This window comes from Magallana gigas, chromosome 9, assembly GCF_963853765.1.
Source record: "Magallana gigas chromosome 9, xbMagGiga1.1, whole genome shotgun sequence".
NCBI classification, from domain to species: domain Eukaryota; kingdom Metazoa; phylum Mollusca; class Bivalvia; order Ostreida; family Ostreidae; genus Magallana; species Magallana gigas.
The window spans coordinates 37,970,831-37,980,728 of NC_088861.1; the positions used below are offsets into that span (position 1 = coordinate 37,970,831).

Sequence of the window (9,898 nt, forward strand, 5' to 3'; positions counted from 1 at the left end):
TTTTAATGAACTTGGGTTTTATATATAACCCGGGATGTTGTGAAACGCAACTTGTGGGTCTCCCAAATCTGTATATTGGTACCAAAGAAAACTCAAAGTCAGGATTCAAATGAAATATAGATATTTCAGTTTATTAAACGAGGATAGTCCCAAGACTCTGGGAGTGTAAATATAACATAATTTAATTCCCAACTTGATGGGATTAAAATACAAATATTACAAATAGTCAAAACCCTTAATGAATATAGCTCTAAATATCCCGCTTAACCGTGCGGGAGTCCCGTTCCTATACAATCTTTCCCCTGTAGCCTATATACTTACATGTAAATATAATAAATTGATTAATAAAAGAAGGTTATCACATCAGCTCCCACTGCTAAATTATTCAGCATTTACCCAACGGGATATTTCCATGGTCATTTCCAATGTGTGGATGTTGTCCAGATGTGGACTCGACCGTCCGCTTAAAAATCAGCTGGCAGGCCGGTTATAAAGCATCGGGCTCGGCCGTTATGACGTCATACCGCATGCTATACAAACCCGCCATAATGGGGAAAGCAGTAAACAAGATGGGAGAACTGAAACACGTGAATAACGGCGTTTTGACGATATGTATTATCGAAAAGCAATAGAGGGAGTTGTGATTGAGGAACTCAATGAAACGAAAGGGTTTGACGATGCATGGAACTATAAATAAGACCAAATGTATCGTCGAGGAAACTCGGGTAATTCACTCCCTTTAGTTATGACGATACCTCGGTAATTATATCAATATATATCAATGTGATTTAATATCATAAAAACATTAATCATAATTTAATTATTTTCCCTTGTATGAATTGTGTGGGTTTTCACTTCTTAGTTTATTAATGCTTTTAGGGATATGAATGGTATGACAGATGTACGAATTTATTTTCGTAACACTGCTCCCTCCCTTGTAAAGCATTCGTCCTCGAATGGAACTTATTATTAAACTTTTGGTAAGTAAATTTTCCTCATAAAACACAAGTCATGATGGGTTGTTAAATATTCATTAATCTGTTCTAATAAATACATTATAACATAACAATATCACATGCAACAACAATTGAACAATTCATCAACAAAGTATAAAGTTAAGTTAAAAATATAAAATTCATACATACACAATATTAACAATTTACCAACCGTCCTGAATGACATTAACAAATTTTAATGTTCATTTTTATTCTTCCCACAAGGCGGACATGCTCTTCTTTACAGTGATTTCACACAGCTCTGGAAGCTGATAATATTCCGCCTCCACATGAATCTGTCTCAAGACTTGGCGGTTTGTGGGCACAATTTTATGGAAATTACTAGGATCTCTAAGGAAATCCAGGATAAAGTCAAAGAACCGGGGATTTCTGTCAATAAAGTAACAAAACACTCCTTCGGTGTTGTAAGGCTTGACTGGGGCCCAGGCGCAACCATGTCGGCCAATAAACCATTTGGTGCTGAGGTGAGTATCGGCGTACTAGTCTCGAATTTCTTTCCTCCCACGTTAAGAACGATCCGTTTTGTTTGGCACTGAGCTAATATATTTAATGGGCCCTCATTTTTCTTTGTTGGAGTGTAGATGGGCGCAGGTACTTCATCAACGGTGTGCGGGGTGGTGATTTCATCGGTGATCTCTAGCAGAGGGTCTTCAGATTTTGAAAATGTTGTTGGAGCAGAAGATGAACTGGAGCTGGATAATGAACTGGATGATGAGCTGGTTGACGAGCTGGATGACGAGGAGCTAGATGACGATAAGCTGGATGACATGTGTGGTCTCCTGGCGGAAGTGATGGTGAGTACTGGCTCTTTAGCCGGATTGGGTGGCGGGACTTCCTGTGCAGCTTTTGGAAGAGGATCTGCGGCTGGAGGCACAATGACGGCAGCTTCCTTTAGTTGTCGTATGACTTCTGGTGGTGAGCCAACCGTTTCTGTGGCCTGTGTGGGGGCCTCGGCGTTGCCCGCATCTCCAGTACTTCCGGGTTTATTCATCAGGGAGACTCTTTTCTTCTTTTTATATAAAGTGGAGGGTGGTTCCACGCATATAGTCCTCTTCTTGCTGTTGGTCTTTGGGTACATATCTGTTTTTGTTGCGTGGACCCTGAGGTCCACGCAGAAAATATATAAGCGAGGTTAAACCGGATGCTATGGGGAAAATTCAGCCTGCGCATGAGCTAGCGTTGCGTGGACCCTGAGGTCCACGCAGAAAATATATAAGCGAGGTTAAACCGGATGCTATGGGGAAAATTCAGCCTGCGCATGAGCTAGCCTGGTTCCTGTGCGTAATGGGTAGCTCAGGGAACCAGGCTAGCACACGTTTATCTGAATAGGGATCGGGATTCCGTGCCATATGCACACATAAGTTCAAAGGCGCTGTAATTGTAAAGTTGTCGGTACAGTACAGAAACAAAGTATTCCTTTTAAAAAATGATTGGCATGTGATATGAACTATCAGTATCATGAAATAAGTTAATGTTATGCCGAAACTACAACATGCAACAAATAGCATAATTTGCAATGTTTTGTTGTTTTCCGAATACACAAGTAACTTAACTTTACTTTTATAGTATGCGAGGCTAAAGAACTTCCCGATCAAATTTTTTAAGCATTTAAGTATGATTGAATAATTATGTCACTGTATAAAAGTTTAAATCTCAAGAAAAATGCATCATATGAAATTTTTAATTTACACAACACTGTCACTGCATAGTTAACAAAGTAGTGCGAATCGTAATGTGTGCGCAAATAGTAGAATTCACCGAATGCCTGATACTGTACATGCAAACTTCATTCATAGATAGATCATAATTATTTTAGAAGTATGAATCCTTTAAATTCTGAGATAAAAAGTCAGGGCTATACATACATGTATACGTAATACAACGTACACATTTAGTGGTTAAAGGCAGAGGGCTAGAGTCGGTGAAATCTCTGATAATCTTAAGGCTTTCACTTTTTCGTTGGAAACACATACAAATGGTCCACGTATTGTAGTCCTTTTTTAAAGGACAGCAACTTGTTTCTTGCATAAACGGTTTGACATGCTGCACCCGGGATATCTGGAATCTTAGAAACTCTTTCTTTTCTTCCTCCGTGTAAGTATCCGTTGCCCTTTTTACTACAGTCACCCTATGATCTTTACAGGAGTGCTTTTGATCTCTCCTACTGAAGATCTCAAAACAGTCTGTGCATCTAAAGCCGAATCCGGAATGCACTGAGGTTATATGTCTCTCGCAATGCATCATCTGTGTAAAGGCCCTCTGCTCTGTGCATAGCAGGCATTGGTAATGCTGAACCTAATGGATAAAATTTTAAGTTAAGAACCATTTGATTTAAACTGATATTTGTAAATGTTGAACTGTTTTACTGGGATTTGGATTGCATGAACCATTTGGGTTTGTCAGATCCCTGATATGGTTTAAGTCTATTGTGGTAGATTATATTCCCCTTGTGTTTTCCATGTTTTCCCACTCTATACAGAACATCATTTACTTTCTCCAATACTATGTAGGGCCCGTGCCATTTCAATGATAGTTTCTTTTTAAGTCCCATATTTTGATTTGGGAAAAAGACCCATACAGCATCCCCGGGTTTGTATGAATTTTGTTGTATTTTAGCATTGTAATCCCTTGCCATATTGTTAAAAGAAATCTTTAGTTTACCCCGAGCAAATTCGTGAATTTTATCTAGTTTATTTGATAAATTCTTTGCATATTCAGAGCTCAATATCTGCTCATATTTTTCAGGATCAGGACGACCCAGAACCAGATCTACAGGGAGAGTTGCAGAGCGCCCAAACACCATCTCATTGGGGCTCACACCTGTTGCCTCATGGGTAGCTGATCTATAAGCCAGCATAAGCAAAGGTATTAAATCATCCCAATCTTTCTGATTTTTACTAACAAAGGTGGCAAGCATGTTTTCAATTGTCCTGTTTTCCCTCTCTATCATGCCATCCGATTGTGGTCTATAGGGTGTAGTTCGGGTCTTATCTATACCTAAAATCTGACATATTTCTTTCAACACCTCGGACTCAAATGTTTGCCCTTGGTCAGAGTGAATTTGCATAGGGACACCAAATATGGCAACTATATGGGTGATAAATTTATGTGCAATGGTAATTGCCTTTTTATTTTTCACAGGGATTGCATCGATCCATTTAGTGAAATAGTCTCCCACAACCATTAAATACATATTCTTTTTGGGAGTTAGGGGTAAGGGTCCCAGTATATCAATGGCCCATCTTTCCATAGGGACGCCCACAACATATTTCTGTAATAGGGCTTTTGGTGCATTATTGGGAGATTTTCGGGCCCCACATTTATCACGGACGTTACAAAAGTTTTTGACATCTTGAGACATTTTATGCCAAAAATATTTATCACGGACTTTGGACAGAGTTTTGTTCACACCCAGATGGCCTCCAGTTATATTACAGTGGATATTCACTAAAACTTCCCAAGCAAGGGATTTAGGGAGTACAGTTTAATATTTCGGTACAATACCTTCCCATTTGTGATAAATCACGCCATCACTGTGGGAGAATGAATCAAACCTAACCCAATAGTATTTCAGTGTTTCGCTAGTATGTGATATATCTTCCCACTGGGGCTTTTGTTTATTAACTACCCATTTAATAATTTCATTTAGGTCGGGGTCATTAGTTTGCAAGGATTTTATTTTGTTCCCAAACTCTGAATCCTTTATATCTGGGTTGTGTGTTTCTGCTAAAGGTTCACTTGGGTTTCCCATATCTTGGGTATTTCCCATCTTGGACCTTGTTTGAACAGCGCAGAATTTCGATACATCAGTGATTAAATCACATAAGGGCTGTTTTATTTGACCATTGACCGACTCAGTGGGCTCAAATTTGTCCTCTGCCTTGCTACAATGTTTGCAATCTTGGTCTTCGCAAAAACAGGGTCTGCGGGATAGTGCGTCTGCATTATTGTGCAGACGACCTGCCCGGTGCTCAATTTTAAAATCAAAGGATGATAAGAATTCGAACCAGCGAGCTATTTGTCCCTCGGGATTTTTGAAGTTTAGCAGCCATGTTAGTGATCCATGATCTGTTCTCACCCTAAAGGTTCTCCCATATAGGTAATGGTGATAGTGTTTAATGGAGCTAACTATGGCCAGCAATTCCCGTCTCGTGACGCAATATCGCCGTTCAGCTGAGCTAAAAGTTTTGCTATAATAACTGATGACCTTTTCAACCCCATCTTGCTCTTGAGAGAGAACTGCTCCCAGTCCCATGTTTGAGGCATTGGTATCTAAGATAATTAACCCGTCCTCATTGGGATATGACAGAATGAGAGTACTTTTCAAAGCTCTCCTTAGTTTGTCAAATGCACTGTTGCAATCTTCGTTCCATTCGACCTTTTGTTTTTCTCAGTAAGCTTATTCAGTGGCCTAGCTATGTCTGAAAACTTATAGATAAACTTCCGGTAGTACGAGCATAGGCCTAAGAAACTTCGAACTTCCTTAACACTCCTAGGAATAGGCCAGTGCTTTATTGCCTCTATCTTTGAAGGGTCAGTAGCTATCCCTTCTTCACTAACAATGTGTCCTAAAAAGGATACCTCTTTTTGTAAAAGAATACATTTCTTTGGGTTCATTTTTAAATTTGCACCCTTTAACCTCTCAAAAACTTGTGTCAGATTCTCTAAATGTTCATCAAAAGTTTTGGACAATAATAATGTCATCTAAATACACCAAACATACCTTCCAGGAGAGGTTAGACAATACTCTCTCCATTAATCTTTCAAAAGTGGCTCCGGCATTACACAAGCCGAATGGCATTTTCAAAAATTGCCAATGACCACCCCCCCGGGATTGAAAAAGCAGTTTTGGGCTTATCTTCAGGTTTCATCTCCACCTGCCAATACCCACTCTTTAAATCTATAGTGGAGAACCATTTTGCTCCAGACAACGCATCTAACGTAGTATCAATTCTAGGTATAGGATAGCTATCTTTAACAGTGACATCATTTATTTTTCTATAGTCTATACAGAACCGGATTGTCCCGTCCTTTTTCTTAACAAGGACTATGGGAGAACTCCATGGACTGTCTGATGTCTCAATAACTCCCCTTTCTAACATATCATCTATCTCCCTTCTCACTTCGGCCATTTTGGCTAAGGGAATACGCCTAGGGGGTTGTTTAATGGGTCTTGCATTACCCGTATTGATGGAATGTTTAACTAAGTCTGTCTTTCCCATATCTGATGATGAGCATGAAAAACTTGATTGGTATTCTTTCAAAAATTTTGCTAATTTTTGCTTCTCTTCAACACTTATGCTCTCATGAACCTTGTCAATAATCTGTTCTAAATGATCTGGTAAAGCCGAGGGATCCCCCTCATCTCTGTAACACACTGACCTAACTACTTCTGTATCAGTATTTTCTACATCTACATCTTCAACTCTTTCAATTGTAGCTACCACACTCCCTTTGTAAAGTTTTAAACTCTCACAACTAAAATTCAAAAATTGTAATGGGACACTCTCCCCTGACACCTTAACTAATGACTTTGCCACTAGTACATTTTTCTTCTCCATAAATTTCTCTACTGGTTCAACAATAGCTGGCCTTCTATAAAAATTAGGGCTCTCTACTCTAGCGGGTGCTACAAATTCACAATTGGGAGGAACAACTAAATCCTCTGATAAAACAATTCTTCTACATTCCGTAATCTCTGATTGGTCACTAAAATAAGAGATCTCTACTCCCTGTATCCTTAATAATCTTTGCTTCATGCAAATACCACAAGCAAACTTTGACATAAAGTCGACTCCTAATATACAACTATTTTCAATTTCTGCTATGACTACATTGTGGAAATATTCCAAATTTCCAAGAAAAATACTGAGTGTACACTCTCCCACTACTGGGATGTCATCTCCCTTAGCTGATTTCAATCTAAGGCTACTTTCAGTTATAACTAAATCTGATCTATTTTCTAAATCTACTTCTCTTAATAATTTGGGGTTAATAATTGTCACACTTGATCCGGTATCCACTAAAATTGTTGTATTAGCATTCCCAATCTTCCCTGTTATAAAAATTCCTTCATTGCCTTGTTTTACATCTCCCACTATTATGCTCCTGGGAACTGACTTAGGAAGTGTAGGGATGGGATTAGTTTTACTCTTCTCAATACTTTCATTTTCAATTGTACACTCTGTTTTCTTATCTCTTGATACCGGATCTTCCCCTTTAGTTTTCTTTATTGACTGTTTCCGAGGCTTGTTGCCATAGGACGCCGACTTTCGCCCCTTAAACACGACGTTTGACCGTTTGACTGGTCTCTATTTTGAGAGTGATAGCTGTCATTAAACCTATGGTTTTTCCGCTGAGGGATTCCCATATTATGGTTTCTGAACTGATGATTTCCCCCATTATACCTATTTTGATAACTTCTCCCATTGTCACAATTTCTGAAACTGGGATTTCTCTGCATTTGTGGAAGTCTACCAAAATTTTGGGAGTTCTGGTTTGTTTGACTTAAGGTATCCTGAATGTTTTTCAGGAGAGATATAATTTCTTTATGTTCATCTTTTGGGGCATTGGAAGAAACAACGTTTATTGGTCTTTGCCTCTGAGCATCTGCCATTTTGTACGTTTCCAATCTTATGGCCATAATTTCGGCCTCCCCTATATCTCTTACCCGGGATTCTCTGAGCCGTAACCGCATGTTAGGAACTGGGAGGGCAAAATGTTTAACAAGTTTGGGTCACCTGTAGGATAGGCTTGACGGACTAACTTTTTAATAGACTGGGATAGTTCCGATAGAGATTCTTTGGTTCCCATTACTCTATATTTTCAGTTTTGCCCTGAACATTTTTGATCTTTCCACTGACCCATAGCGCATGCTGAGAACTTTGACTAGGGAATCAAAGTCCCTTATTTGAATTTCACTTAGCTCTCCCAATACTGCTCTAGCACTCCTAGTAAGACTACTTGCCAGATAAAGGGATTTGGTACAATAATCCCACCCATGCAAATCAACCAGTATTTTGAATTGGGATAAATATTCCTCAAAATCTTCAGACCCATCATATGTTTGAGGTTTTAGAGATACTGTGGGTTTTGGATTGAACACCATATTTTGACGACTATTTCGTTTCTATTGACCCTTTGAAACGGGGGGTATGCAGGCACGTAGCATCGTTTTTGAAAGTGGGGGGGGCCAGACTCATCCAAAAAATCTTGACAAGCAAAAAAAAAAAAAAAAAAAAAAAAGGTAAATTTAAGGTTTTCAAAAATCTTCAAAATCCTAATCCGTGGGGGGGAGGGGGGGGGGGGGGGAAGGGCTGGCGTAGTATATAACTTCAATTTCACTCCTTATTTCCTTATTTTCATATCAATTTTTTACATACTCCCAAAAAAGTGGGGGGGCCAACTCCATGATAATTCAATTTTTTATATGTATATTTTAAAAAATTTGTTGCTGCGAGAAAAAGTGGGGGGGCCAGGCCCCCCCCCCCTGGCCCCCCCCCTGATGCTACGTGCCTGGTATGTGACTCTGTCACAGTGGAAACTTTCCCCTGCCCCTACAAATGGTAAATGCCTGGGATTTACATGTTCTGTAGGCCTCCCATACTCTAACTGGGAATTTACATTAACATTGTTTTCCAGCATCCCAATTCTTTCTTGTAAACCTCGGGACGTTTCACTAATGTGGGACAATTCCTCACCCAAATCTTGTTTCATGCAAACCACATCCCTATTCATTGTTTCAATAGCTTTTAACAATAATTCATTTACATTTTCAGATGCTGTGGGAGCTGATGATAAATCGGGAGAACAAGAATTTCTGAAGTCACTCCCCCCTTAAGATGCATCTTCACTTATCCCAACTGATCTTGGATTGAAGATGATCTCACCGGAATCTCCCAATGGACTATTCTCCCGGGACATTTTTACACAAAAATTTATAGAAAAATTACTACTAAAAAAATGTTATTTTGAGTTTATGTTCTTTGTCCAATCAGATATATTGGGAATAAAAAAATATAATCCCACTTCTGACACCAATGTTGCGTTTTTAAAACTGTCCCGCTTATAAATTATATTTTAATGAACTTTTATATATAACCCGGGATGTTGTGAAACGCAACTTGTGGGTCTCCCAAATCTGTATATTGGTACCAAAGAAAACTCAAAGTCAGGATTCAAATAAAATATAGATATTTCAGTTTATTAAACGAGGATAGTCCCAAGACTCTGGGAGTGTAAATATAACATAATTTAATTCCCAACTTGATGGGATTAAAATACAAATATTACAAATAGTCAAAACCCTTAATAAATATAGCTCTAAATATCCCGCTTAACCGTGCGGGAGTCCCGTTCCTATACAATCTTTCCCCTGTAGCCTATATACTTAAATATAATAAATTGATTAATAAAAGAAGGTTATTGCATCAGCTCCCACTGCTGAATTATTCAGCATTTACCCAACGGGATATTTCCATGGTCATTTCCAATGTGTGGATGTTGTCCAGATGTGGACTCGACCGTTTGCTTAAAAATCAGCTGGCAGCCCGGTTATAAAGCATCGGGCTCGGCCGTTATGACGTCATACCGCATGCTATACAAACCCGCCATAATGGGGAAAGCAGTAAACAAGATGGGAGAACTGAATCACGTGAATAACGGCGTTTTGACGATATGTATTATCGAAAAGCAATAGAGGGAGTTGTGATTGAGGAACTCAATGAAACGAAAGGGTTTGACGATGCATGGAACTATAAATAAGACCAAATGTATCGTCGAGGAAACTCGGGTAATTCACTCCCGTTAGTTATGACGATACCTCGGTAATTATATCAATATACAGGTAACTCTCGATGGCTCGAACTTCGATCCCTCGAAGT

At 39.1% G+C, this 9,898-nt stretch overlaps 1 long non-coding RNA gene across 1 annotated transcript; it reads left to right on the forward strand.

Moving 5' to 3' along the window:
• Positions 1-406: 406 nt before the first annotated feature.
• LOC136271616 (uncharacterized) lies at positions 407-9,082 on the forward strand. Its single transcript, XR_010709560.1, has 4 exons — positions 407-759; positions 880-980; positions 3,762-3,881; positions 8,795-9,082. It is a non-coding gene; the product is annotated as an uncharacterized lncRNA (long non-coding RNA).
• The last annotated feature ends 816 nt before the right edge of the window (positions 9,083-9,898 follow it).